General features: G+C 34.9%; 1 non-coding gene across 1 annotated transcript; it reads left to right on the top strand.

Moving 5' to 3' along the window:
- Positions 1-11,953: 11,953 nt before the first annotated feature.
- LOC112100490 lies at positions 11,954-12,060 on the top strand. Its single transcript, XR_002906859.1, has one exon. It is a non-coding gene; the product is annotated as a small nucleolar RNA R71 (small nucleolar RNA).
- The last annotated feature ends 399 nt before the right edge of the window (positions 12,061-12,459 follow it).

The following is a 12,459-nucleotide window of genomic DNA, read 5'->3' as shown; positions in this document are numbered from 1 at the left end:
GCAAAGTTAAAGATGAAGACATGCAAGAAGCCATGGACAAAGCTCACAGCACTATAATCCTAAGTCTAGAAGATGGAGTACTTAGAGAAGTGGGAGACCAAACAACAGCTGCAGGCCTTTGGTAGAAGCTAGAGGATTTGTACACAAAGAAATCTTTGACAAAAAGATTAAGTACAAAGAAAAGGCTCTACACACTCCAGATAGAAGAAGGCAACTCTTTAACTACTCACATTGATGCCTTTAATAGGATCATTTTAGATCTAGAAGACATTAATGTGAAGATTGAAGATGAGGATAAAGCCATTATTCTGTTATCTTCATTACCACCTTCTTATGAACATTTTGTTGACACTCTCTTGTATGGTTGACAATCTCTGGCTATGCAGGATGTCAAAAAAGCTTTGAGTTCCAAAGAAAGCTCCAAGAAATCAGAAACTAAAGATGGTGAAGGGTTGACAGTAAGAGGAAGATCAGAGAAGAGAGATGGCTGGAAAGGGAAAAAGAAAGGAAGATCAAAATCAAAGAACAGGGCCTTGAAGTGCTTCCACTGCCACAAGGAAGGTCACTTCAAAAGGGATTGCCCTGAGAGAAAGATTAAGCCTAAGGATGCTAACAACAAAAATGGAAATGCTGTTGTTGCTTCTGAAGACTCAGATGAGGGATATTACTCTGCTGGTGTTCTGGTAGCCTCAAACATGGAAACTGAAGGTAAATGGGTTCTTGACTCTGGCTGCACCTATCACATGTGTCCCCATAAACACTTATTCAGTAGCTATCAACCCTTTGAATGAGGTAAAGTCTTGATGGGTAACAATGCTTCCTGTAAAGTCATTGGTATAGGCTCTGTTAGATTGAAAATGTCTGATGGTATAATTAGAGAACTTGATAATGTAAGGCATATTCCAGAGCTTAAAAGAAACCTAATTTCTCTAAGCATGTTAGACAAGGCAGGGTGTTGTATCAGACTTGAATCAAGCTCCTTAAAGGTTATTAAAGGGTCTTTGATACTGATGAAAGGTGTAATGCAGCATGGTTTATACATACTGCAAGGAACAGCAATAACTGGGGATGCTGGGGTAGTGATAAAACAAGATCAAGACAAAACTTTACTGTGGCATTTCAGGTTGGGGCATGTAAGTGAAAGTGGGCTGAAAGAACTAGAAAAACAGGGAGCTTTAGGGAGTGATAAGATAAGTACTGTTGGATTCTGTGAGGAGTGTGTCCTAGGAAAGTCCTCAAGAACCAAGTTTAAAACTGCAGTGCATAATACTAAGGGTACTTTGGATTATATTCACTCGGATCTGTGGGGACCAGCACAGATTGAATCTCTAGGTGGAGCTTGTTATTTTTTGTCTATGATAGATGACTTCTCTAGGATGGTATGGGTGTATCCAATAAGGAGCAAAGATCAGGCTTTTGAAAGATTCAAAGCCTGGAAAACCTTGATTGAAACTCAGACTAATAGGAAAGTCAGAAGGGTTAGGACTGATAATGGACTTGAGTTTTGCAATAAACAGTTTGATGATTTGTGTGAAAAGAGTGGAATCCAGAGACACAAAACTGTTAGGCACACACCACAACAAAATGGTTTGGCAGAAAGAATGAATAGAACACTAATGGAAAGAGTTAGATGCATGTTATTTCACTCAAAGCTGCCAAAGACATTATGGGTTGAAGCTTTGTGTACAGCTTGTTACCTGATAAATAGATGCCCCTCAACTGCAATAGAACTTAAAACACCTTATGAAGTTTGGTCAGGGAAATTAGCTGACTACACCCAGTTGAGAATTTTTGGCTGCACTGCTTATGCACATATCAAGCAGGGCAAGCTTGAACCAAGGGCATTGAAATGTGCTTTCCTAGGGTATCCTAGTGGAACTAAGGGTTACAAGCTGTGGTGTGTAGACCTTAAACCACCTAAGTGCATAATAAGCAGGGATGTAATTTTCAATGAGTCTGAGATGCTGAAAAATCAGACTTCTGCTCAAAGCACAATCCAGAAAATCCCAGGTGCAGAGACACCTCACTTTGAGGTGGAGCTATCAAAAACTGAGGATGGTAAGAACACAAGTCACACTGGGGAAACTCAAGGCTCAGATGAGACCAGTGCTCAATCTCAAGAGCACATCTCAATACAAGATTATCAGCTTACCAGAGACAGACAGAAGAGACAAGTGAGAGCACCAGAGAGATTGGGATATGCTGACTTAATAGCATATGCCTTGACAGCAGCACAGGAGGTTGATCAAGAGGAGCCAAAAAATTATGAAGAAGCTGTGGCATGTAAAGAATCAGCTCAATGGATCAAGGCCATGGTAGATGAGATAGACTCTCTATATAAAAATGGCACTTGGAAATTGATTCAAAAACCAGAATGAAGGAAAGTTGTGGGCTGTAAATGGGTCTACAAAGTAAAAGATGGAATCCCTGATGTTGAACCCAAGAGATTCAAAGCAAGGTTGGTGGCAAAGGGCTTTACCCAAAGAGAAGGGGTTGATTACACTGAAGTCTTCTCACCTGTAGTCAGACACACATCAATAAGAATTATTCTGTCACTGGTAGCTGTTTATGATATGCATCTTGAACAACTAGATGTTAAAACAACCTTTCTACATGGTGATCTACAAGAGGAGATTGTAATGTCACAACTTGAGGGCTTTGTGAATGCTCAACACCCTGATTGGGTCTGCTTGCTACAAAAATCTCTTTATGGGCTCAAGCAGTCTCCTAGACAATGGTACTTGAAATTTGACAGCTACATGCAAGAACTGAATTTTCAGAAATCCAGTTATGACTGCTGTGTATATCTCAGAAAGACTTATGGGGAGGAAGTAATCTATCTTGTCCTGTATGTTGATGACATGCTTCTGGCCAGTAAAAGCATGAAGTTGATTAATCTGCTAAAGCAACAACTCAGAGATAAGTTTGACATGAAAGATCTTGGCCCAGCAAAAACGATCTTAGGTGTTGAAATGATAAGGAAGAGAACAGCCAGGACATTGTTTCTTTCACAAGAAAAATATGTCAACAAAGTTTTGGAAAAGTTTGGGATGCTGAACTGTAAACCAGTGTCCACTCCATTGGCAGCTCATTTCAGGTTATCAAGTCAGCAGTGCCCAAACACTGAATCAGAACAAACTGAAATGTTGAAAACACCATATGCTAACTCAGTGGGCTGCCTAATGTATGCAATGGTCTTGACAAGACCTGATTTGTCATATGCAGTAAGCTTGGTCAGCAGGTTTATGTCAAACCCAGGAAAGGAACATTGGAGGGCTGTGAAATGGATACTAAGGTATCTAAGAGGGACTACAAGCTATGGTCTGTTGTGTGGAGGGGAGAGGGCCAACTACAATCTGGTTGAGGGGTCTGTTGACTCTGACTATGCAGGAGATCTAGACAACAGAAGATCACTCACTGGTTTTCTCTTCACACTTAATAACTGCACAATCAGCTGGAAAGCAACACTTCAAAGTGTAGTAGCCCTATCTACAACAGAGGCAGAATACACAGCTGCTGCAGAGGCCTTCAAAGAAGCAATATGGTTAAGGGGCATGGTAAATGAATTGGGGTATGAACAATCATCCATAGCAATTCTATGTGACAGTCAAAGTGCTATCAGTCTAAGCAAAAACCAAGTCCATCATGAAAAGACTAAGCACATCGACATCAAGCTCCATTTCATAAGGCTGGAAGTCTCTAAAGGCACTGTGAAGCTTATGAAGGTTCATACCAGTAACAATGTTGCTGATATGTTGACAAAGCCAGTTCCAATAGCTAAGTTTGAGCATTGCTTAGACTTAGCAGGCATCTGTAGAATATGAAGATACAGAAGCTCGAGAAGAAGAAGCCATAGAAGTACTGTGATTCAGATTCAAGGTGGAGATTGTTAAATTGTGAACCTGAATCAAGACCTTCTGAAGGAGATGACTTTGTCGTTTCGGGAATTGGATAAGAAACGACAAAGCAAACACACAAATAACAATGCCGTATGACAACCAGCATCTATCATACGAAAGGCTTAAGTAACTCACGTGACTTGCACGATCAAGCTTAAGTTAAACGGCAGCTGCTGATGCCGTTTCACTTTGAAGAGTTGTTACATACAGTTAGGAGTGGCGGGAGTTTGCTGGGTTTGTTGAAACAAACCCAGAAGAAGAGCTGGTGTACAGCACACATATCTGGACACCTTCCGAGTAGTATATATAGCCTTGATGGCTATACTTAGTGATGATTTTGTTCCTTGTAGCAATTACTCTAAGACTTGTAATCTGTTAAAGCATAAAGAAAAGCTATGGCTTCTGTTTCTCAAGAGGATGTAGGCTGCAAAGCCGAACCTCTATAATTCCTTTGCATTTCATTTTGCTTCACTCTTTCTTAATCCTTGTATCTCTGGTTAAAAACCCTTACTCTTAAATCTGATTTCTACTTTGATCTTTCATTCTTGGCTTAACAAGATCAGTGTGTAGTAATTTCTTGGGAAAAAGAATTAAGGTTTTGTCACTCTTAATTCTGACAGATACCTTAGATATTTTTAGGAGTTTATAATGATTTTTTAACACAAAAAGGGATTTATGTATCTAAAAAATGGTTTATATAACCATTTCTAAAAACAAAAGGAAGTTTGTATATCTTAAAAAAAGTTTTGTGTGACTATTTCTGAAAACATAATGTTTGTAGCCATTTCCTCAAACTAAATGAATGTTGGGGTTCCTTTTCCCTTAATTTGGATTGTTTTCATTCATAGGTCATCATCTTGTAATAAACAAAAATTAAAATTTCATTATTTGCTTCAATTTCATTGCAGTGACAGACAAAGTCAGACCACCAAACGAAAAATGATTGACAAAGTCAACGACTTCAACTGCGGAAATTGGGTATGTTAATGATATGCGTGTTGAAGAGTTATAAAAGGAGGAGAGCTGAAATCTCATGTTACAATTCAAATTAACGAGAATCACAGCCTGCTGAGAACCGCAGCAAGCTTTGAGATTCCCCAAGCCGCCAGTCCAACAGTAGTTGCACTCACGGGTAGTAATGTCCCTAGTACACTGAACAAGACCATATATAGTTCCCAGCTTTGAAAATTGAAGTGCACCGACAGCAAACATCCCGTTTGATGTATCAGATGAGGCCATGAATGAGAGGTTAGTCATTAATTAAGTTAATATTTTAATGAAACGAGCAGGATTTGACACACTCTTCCACTGATTATTCCACTCTTTCGCGTATCGTCTGGCATAAATCATCATTAAAGGTTTCTGGTATGAGTATTGAATTTGACATAATTCATACCATATGATTGCCTCTGCATCAGTTATGCACTTTATTAAGATTTCTAGTCTTGCATTTTCGAGGTAATTATGACAAACTGTGCGGTTAATATCCCCTCGACAAAGTGCTTGCCCAAAAACTCGATTAGGATAATCACCCTTAAACAACTTGTAGAAGCCTTATGAAGGATTGGTAGCTAATGACTGTAGAACAAGCTTGAGGTTATTTTTCAAATGGGCTGTTAGTAACAGTAAAGAGCATGATGAGTTGCATGACTACGAGAAGCATGGCTGAAATTGTAATTTTTACCATCTTTCCAAATTCGGGAGCACTTTGGGATTTATAGCCTATAGGAGGCCAATGGGTCGCTGCATGACATTTTTTCAGTTGACAATATTTTGTTGAGGCTTGGACATTATGGAACAGAAACTTTCTGGTCATCGATACGGAGTTTTGTGCTGACAACTGATTGGTGGAAGAATTTACCTTGTTTTTGGCATTATTTCTTGACTGATCTCACCCACGACAATTATATTACATAAATGAATATAAGTTCAAGAATATTTCAGATGCATAATCACAGAAAAAAAAAATGTATTGTTATTAACAATTAAAATTTCGAAAATAATGATTTTTATAAAGAATAATAAAGGTTGTTCGTCATACAATTGTAGTTGCGATTCAAAACTACAATTATATATAAATATTTAATTACCAGAAATTTTCTAGCTATAATTTAAAAAGTACAAGTCTAGAACTAATAGGAAGAAACCTTAACTAGACTGCTTAAATTTTGGGAAGACTCCACTTAAAATGTTCACGTGATGGCTGTTTAGATTGGATATTTCATTTGGATATTTCAAGAGCAGAGCTTTAACAGCTATAGCTCTGCAATCAATTTTCAACGAGCTAGCTTAAGCCCTAACAAATAGCCCTGCAAGCAGCCATACCTAATAATATCAAATCATGCAATCAATAAAAATGATGATCCCATGACTAGTATTGGTAGTAATAAGTCGCTAGACTTCCAAAATTTTGTCAGATGATATTTCATCACATGGTCATTATTCTTGTGTTGGCGAAACAAAAAGGAAGCAGCTGTATAAAGCACTTTCTGAATTCTCATCTATCCCAGACATAATGTCGTAAATAGGTTCACAATATTTTAGTCAAATTCAATTCACCCCGTGCAATCGGTTACCTATTCTGTGATTAAAATTATGCAAGTGAGATTAATAGCAATTCATAAGATATAGACAGGCCCATTGAATATCAACTATATCACTATCACTTGACTACTAGGTTTAGTTATTTTTCTTTGTTGTTATCATCTCTTTCTTTAGATTTATCTCAGAAATTTCCAAGTACTAATAGGGTTTGTCAACAAAAAGTTAACTCAAGACTTCGTGGATTACTGAATTTATTTTTTAGAAGATATTTATTTTGTCCAATCCCTTGGGCCCTATTTAGTATTGAAGTACTCAGTTTTAAACTATAATTGTTGTAGAATAAAAAGTTATAGTTGTGAAATAAAAGTTGATAATTTTTTTTAAAAATGACTTTTAAATAATAATTTTGACAATATATATATATATATATATATATATATATATATATATATAATAACTTTGACAAAAATAATGAAGATTATGTACACACACACAAACATACATACATGCATATATACATACAAGTGCAGTAAGTGTTTTACCAAATATTTATCTACTATTCAAATTACATTTGTCTAACCACAATACAAATCATAAAAACAACAAAAAGAATTCTCATTACTAGGAAAAAAACTTCGCTTGTGAGATTGTAGAAACAACAAAATGGAGCAAAAACTTTTTTTTCCCTTGTTTTAAGAAAATACGGGTACCATACAAATATCTACAATTGTGTAATTGACAAAGGCTAGCTTACAAATACGCATTGTTCTTTTCAAGCAATGTTGTGAAAATTTTAATATACTCGCAAGCGCACGAATTTAGAAATAGAATAGTGGTAACGAGGTCGATCCCACAAGGATTTTTATAAATTGAAAAGTTTAATTTAAATCTAAAATTAATATTAATTCTAACCTAGTTGAGCAAATTGAGTTTTAAAAGAAATTAAACTAATTAAACTAAGAAAATAATTAAAGTAAATGAGATTTCAATAAGACAAAAATTACCAAGGTTTCAGAATCTACCACTATTCAACTAGTAATTATCTAATTATTAATTAATCCTCAATTTTAGATTGACAACTCGAAATCAATCTATGTCATCTCATAAATATAACAATTAAGCCCAATTAAAATTAATCTTGTGTAGGTTCTTTTTCTGCTTAATAGTATGATATCTAAGCATCTCATGTAAACATATTGAATAACAAAGAGTCAAAGTTTTCTTCAGTGCTTTGTGTAAATAATTTAATGAAAAACACAGAATCAAAGATAATCATGTATAAACTTTATAAATTCAAGCATAGATTTAATCGAATATCACTCCTAACAATCAATAATGCATGACAGAATTGATGAAAAGATTTTAACAACATCCAATTAATCATGTGAAATAAAAACCATAATTATTAAAGAACATGTATAGGGAATTAAATAAATAAAAAGATAATTATTTTATTAAATATGGTTTCATCCTTAACTTCAATATAAGAAAATTAATTAAACATAGTTGAATTGGGATCAATAAAATAAATAAATTCAGCCATGGGAAGCCGAATTGTTGCTGCTCTCACTATTCTTCTTCTCAGGCGGCTACTCCCCAAAAGCCAAAGTTTAGCTTTCTTATATAGCCTTTAAAATGGGCCCCACCGACTTTTCCAACTCTTAAGGCAAAGGCCAAGCCTTTTAATTTGCTTTGGCTTCACTCACGTGCTGGGCACTTGGAATTTTCACCCCTTTTTCCATTTATGAAAGCCAAGTGCGGGTCCCTCCTTAAAGCTAAAATCAGTTTCTTTCCTTTGTCCGCATGTGCACGATGAATTAACTTGTTGATTTCGGTTCCTTGATTGCCACATGCATGTATGTCTAATTGTTTCCAAAAATGAATTAATCTTTAATACTTCTAAAATTGAGTTCTTTTATCCCCTTTTTATCCATAATCTCAAATTAATTTCTTATTCAATAAAACAATTCAATTAATTAAAAATAAGAAATAAGAAATAAAAATAGCTAGCAAATATATAATAAATGATAAAATGTGTATATAAATTATGAACATCAAATACCCCCAAACTTAGATGCTAGTCCTCGAGTAAAACTAAGAATTAAAAACAAAAATAAAAGTAACAAAACAAAAAAAATAATAAATCCTAACTAAACCACTTTTGCAGGTAATTGTGATTGCATTTAGCGTATGCAATAAGCCTTTAAAATCCTAGGCGGCCCTAGTGGACGAATTATAGTCTCATGAGAGCTTCAGTGATGATCTCCACAAACATCATTTTTTTTAAAGAATAAAAATAAAATAAAAAGAACAAAAAAACTTTAAATAAAACATGAAAATAGCCTCAAAGATTGCATAAATTATATAGCTCAAAGAAAATTTCAAATATTGGCAAAGTTCTAACTTTAATTCAATAGTCAATCCCATCTCTCTTTTGATTCTTGTAGTGTGTGTGTGAAATCAAATCAATCAAATCTATTCTCAAAATCTTTAATATCAATAGATTTTGTCTCAAACAAAGAAAAGAGTAGGTCAAACTAATATTATCATCTTAATCTCCAAATGTTTGTTTTCACAGGCTTCTATGTGCATTTTCTCTTGATTTTTTCATTTCAGCGCATGCACTTGATTTTTTTTTTCTTTTGTTTTTAACCATAGTCAGGAACTTTCACTCTACCTCTTAAGGTAGCCTTCTTCTCATGGTAAATTATCCTCTACATACTGGTACTACATAGGCCCAAATTATTCAAGGATAGCTTCACTCTTAAGGGTTATAGATAGCTATTTCTGACTTTGGCGCCTATGTATACTATTTTATATTGTGAAGATAAGAATAAAGACAAACAATCATTTACTCTATCTAAAATTCTCAATTCAGGCTGCGTCACTCTCAAATTTTGAGTCGAAATTATGAAAGAATTAATATTAGTGCTCATGGTTAAAGAATCTCAATCAAGAGGAATCAACAGAAGAATCAAATATAAATTAAGACCATATTCAACTCTTTCTAAGAGTCATATTCATTGTCAATCAAATTCTTATCATTGGCTTTTCACATAAAAACAAAAAAAAACAACACAATTTTTTTTTGAAATTTTGAAAATTTTTAATTTTTTTTATAACAAAGCACACACTATTCCCACCCCCCAAACTTATTCGGAACATTGTCCTCAATGTTTCACAAACAAAAGATATGCATGCAAAAAGATGAAAAAAATAAAAACATAAATAATAAAAGAGAAAGTTGGAGAGAACACACCTGAATGGGCTGGGGAAGCTTAAAAAAATGACAACTAAAAAGAAAACGTTAGAAGAAATATAAATAATAAAATAAAAAACAAAAAAAAATCCTACTAACTAACTAATTAATGTAAACAACAAATCAACCAGGATCAATAAGAATTTGGTGAAAATCAAAGCAATTACACAGAAAATACCAGCAAACATAATTGATTAAGCACTGGAGCATTTTATCCATAAAAGGATGATGGTAATGAAACTCCTCAATATCGCACTACTTTGATCTCTTCTGTTCTAAGATTTCCTAAGAGTTATCTGAAGTAGTATAAAAATCTAATAATTTAAGCACTTTAGATCTGACCACATTTTTCATGTCAGAATGTGACGTATGTTGTACTTTTTTAGGAAGTAGCTCCAACTTGAATGGCTCAATCTTTTCTTTCCACTTAAGTAGATCTATGATAAGAGTCGAATAAAGTAAAGCATTAACTTCTTCAATATCACTGTCAACATCAATAAGAAATTATAGTTAGTTGTGCATGGTGTTAATAGATTGTCATAGTGGTTAGAAATAAGTGAATCATCAATTGATGCTTTTATCATATCTACTTCAACGACTTTAACATCTTCTTGTGCCTGCTTGGGAACATTAAAAATGTTTAATTCCATGGTCATGTTACCAAAAGACAATTGCATGTTTCCAGTCCTGCAACTAATATGAGCATCAGCTGTAGCTAAGAAATGGCGACCTAGAATAACTGTGGTGTGTTTCTTAGGATCTTGTACATGATGAGTATCAATAACAATAAAATCAATAGAATAATAAAATTTATCAATTTGTATCAACACATCCTCTATAATACCACGGGGTATTTTCATTGACCTATCAGCAAGCTGCAAAATAATGGAAGTTGATTTTAACTCACCTCATCCAAGCTGTATGTAAACAGAATAAGGTAAGAGATTAACGCTAGCGCCTAAATCCAATAATGCTTTATCAAACAATTGGTTCCCTGTAACACATGAGATAGTAGGAGAACCAAGATCCTTAAATTTTGGTGGCATTTTACATTAGAGTAAATTGCTAGTTTGTTCAGTTAAAAATGTCTTTTTGGTGACATGCAAAATTCTCTTTTAGTGCATAAATCTTTCAAAAATTTGGCATATGAAGGAACTTATTTAATAGCATCGAGTAAATGGATGTTTATACTTACATACTTGAAGATTTCCATAATCTCACCTGTTGAAGTCCCTTTCTTTACCTTTGTTAACCTTTGAGGAAAAGGAGCCTTGGGAATGTTAGCTGGTGGGCCACTCTTTTCTGGATCATTTACTGATGAGTCTTGTGATGGAACTGGATCTGAAGAAGTGGGCTCAGATGTCTTTCTTGTTTGAACCTCCACCTTGTTGTCAAATAATTTTCCTCTTCTCAAGGTCATAACAGATTTTACTTCTTTATGCTGATGGCTTGAACTTACTCCAACTTCATGCACTCTTTTAGGATTGGGAATTGGTTGACTTGAGAATTTTTCTTTTTCTCTCTCAGCTACAGTAGTTGCTAATTGACCCAATTGATGTTCAAGCTTTAGAATAGCTTGAGTGTTTGACTGAAAAGCTTGTTGGGTTGACTGAATGAATCTTTGAAGTGTATCCTCCAAAGAAGGTTTTCTTTGTTGGGGTGCAACAAATTGAGACATAGGTTGTTGGGCAGGAGGATATATTTGGTTAGGAGGGACAAATTGTTGATTGGGCAAGTTAAATTGTTGTCCTCCTTGGTTTGACAAATGTTGATTTTGTTTACAAGAAAAATTAGGGTGATTCCTCCAATTAGGATTATATGTGGGTGAATATGGATTATTGGAGGTTTTCTCATATGATTGTAAGGCATGTACCTGCTCAGAATAAGCCTCTTGATGCGCTGCATGAGACAAGTTAGAACAAAGAGCACAAATCTCATTAGCTACATTAGGATGATGTTTCGTTGATTGGTTCAGAGCTAAAACATCTACTTTCTTAGAAAGTGTAGCTAGAGTGGATTTCACATCAAAATCATCCTTAACTTCATATAACCCCTTTCTAGAAACTTGAGATGATTTTTCCCTTTGATTTGAAAAATCTCACTGTTGAGAATTCTCAGAAAGTGAATTAACGAAATCCCATGCAACCCCTGCATGTAAGTTCAAAAATCTCTCACCATTCATAGATCTATCACATGACGATTCGACATGGTTAAACAATTATAAAAGCATTGTATAAGTCTCCATTTCTCAAAACCATGGTGAGGACACTTGAGGAGTAAATCACTAAATCTTTCCCAACACTCATAAAATTGCTCACTCTGTCTTTGATAAAAATCACTTATCTCTCTCCTAAGGGCATTTGTTTTAGACATAGGGAAAACTTGGTGAGAAACTTATTACTCAATTCATCCCACGTAGTAATAGAGCCAGCAGGAAGTGAATTCCCAAGCTTTTGCTTTGTTTTTTAACGAGAAAGGGAACATACGTAGTCTAATTGATTCATCATTAAAATTTTGAAAACAGAATGTAGAGCATACGTCAAGAAATTCCTTAATGTGCAAATATGGATCTTCTCTCTCTAACCCATGGAAAGATGGTAAAAATTGAATGACAGAGGGCTTGAGTTCAAAGTGTATTGTTGTGGTTTGTGGCAACACAATACAAGATGGTTGGTTGGCTGCAAGTGGTGAAAAATATTCTCGAAGGGTTTTCTCTGCTTGCACTGGTGGAAGTATTGACAATAGTCTATTTGGGTC

The sequence above is a fragment of the Citrus clementina genome, unplaced genomic scaffold (assembly GCF_000493195.1).
Source record: "Citrus clementina cultivar Clemenules unplaced genomic scaffold, Citrus_clementina_v1.0 scaffold_3, whole genome shotgun sequence".
Taxonomy (NCBI): Eukaryota; Viridiplantae; Streptophyta; class Magnoliopsida; order Sapindales; family Rutaceae; genus Citrus; species Citrus x clementina.
Note: the sequence above shows the minus strand (reverse complement) of the source record. Positions and strands in the feature narration are given on the sequence as shown.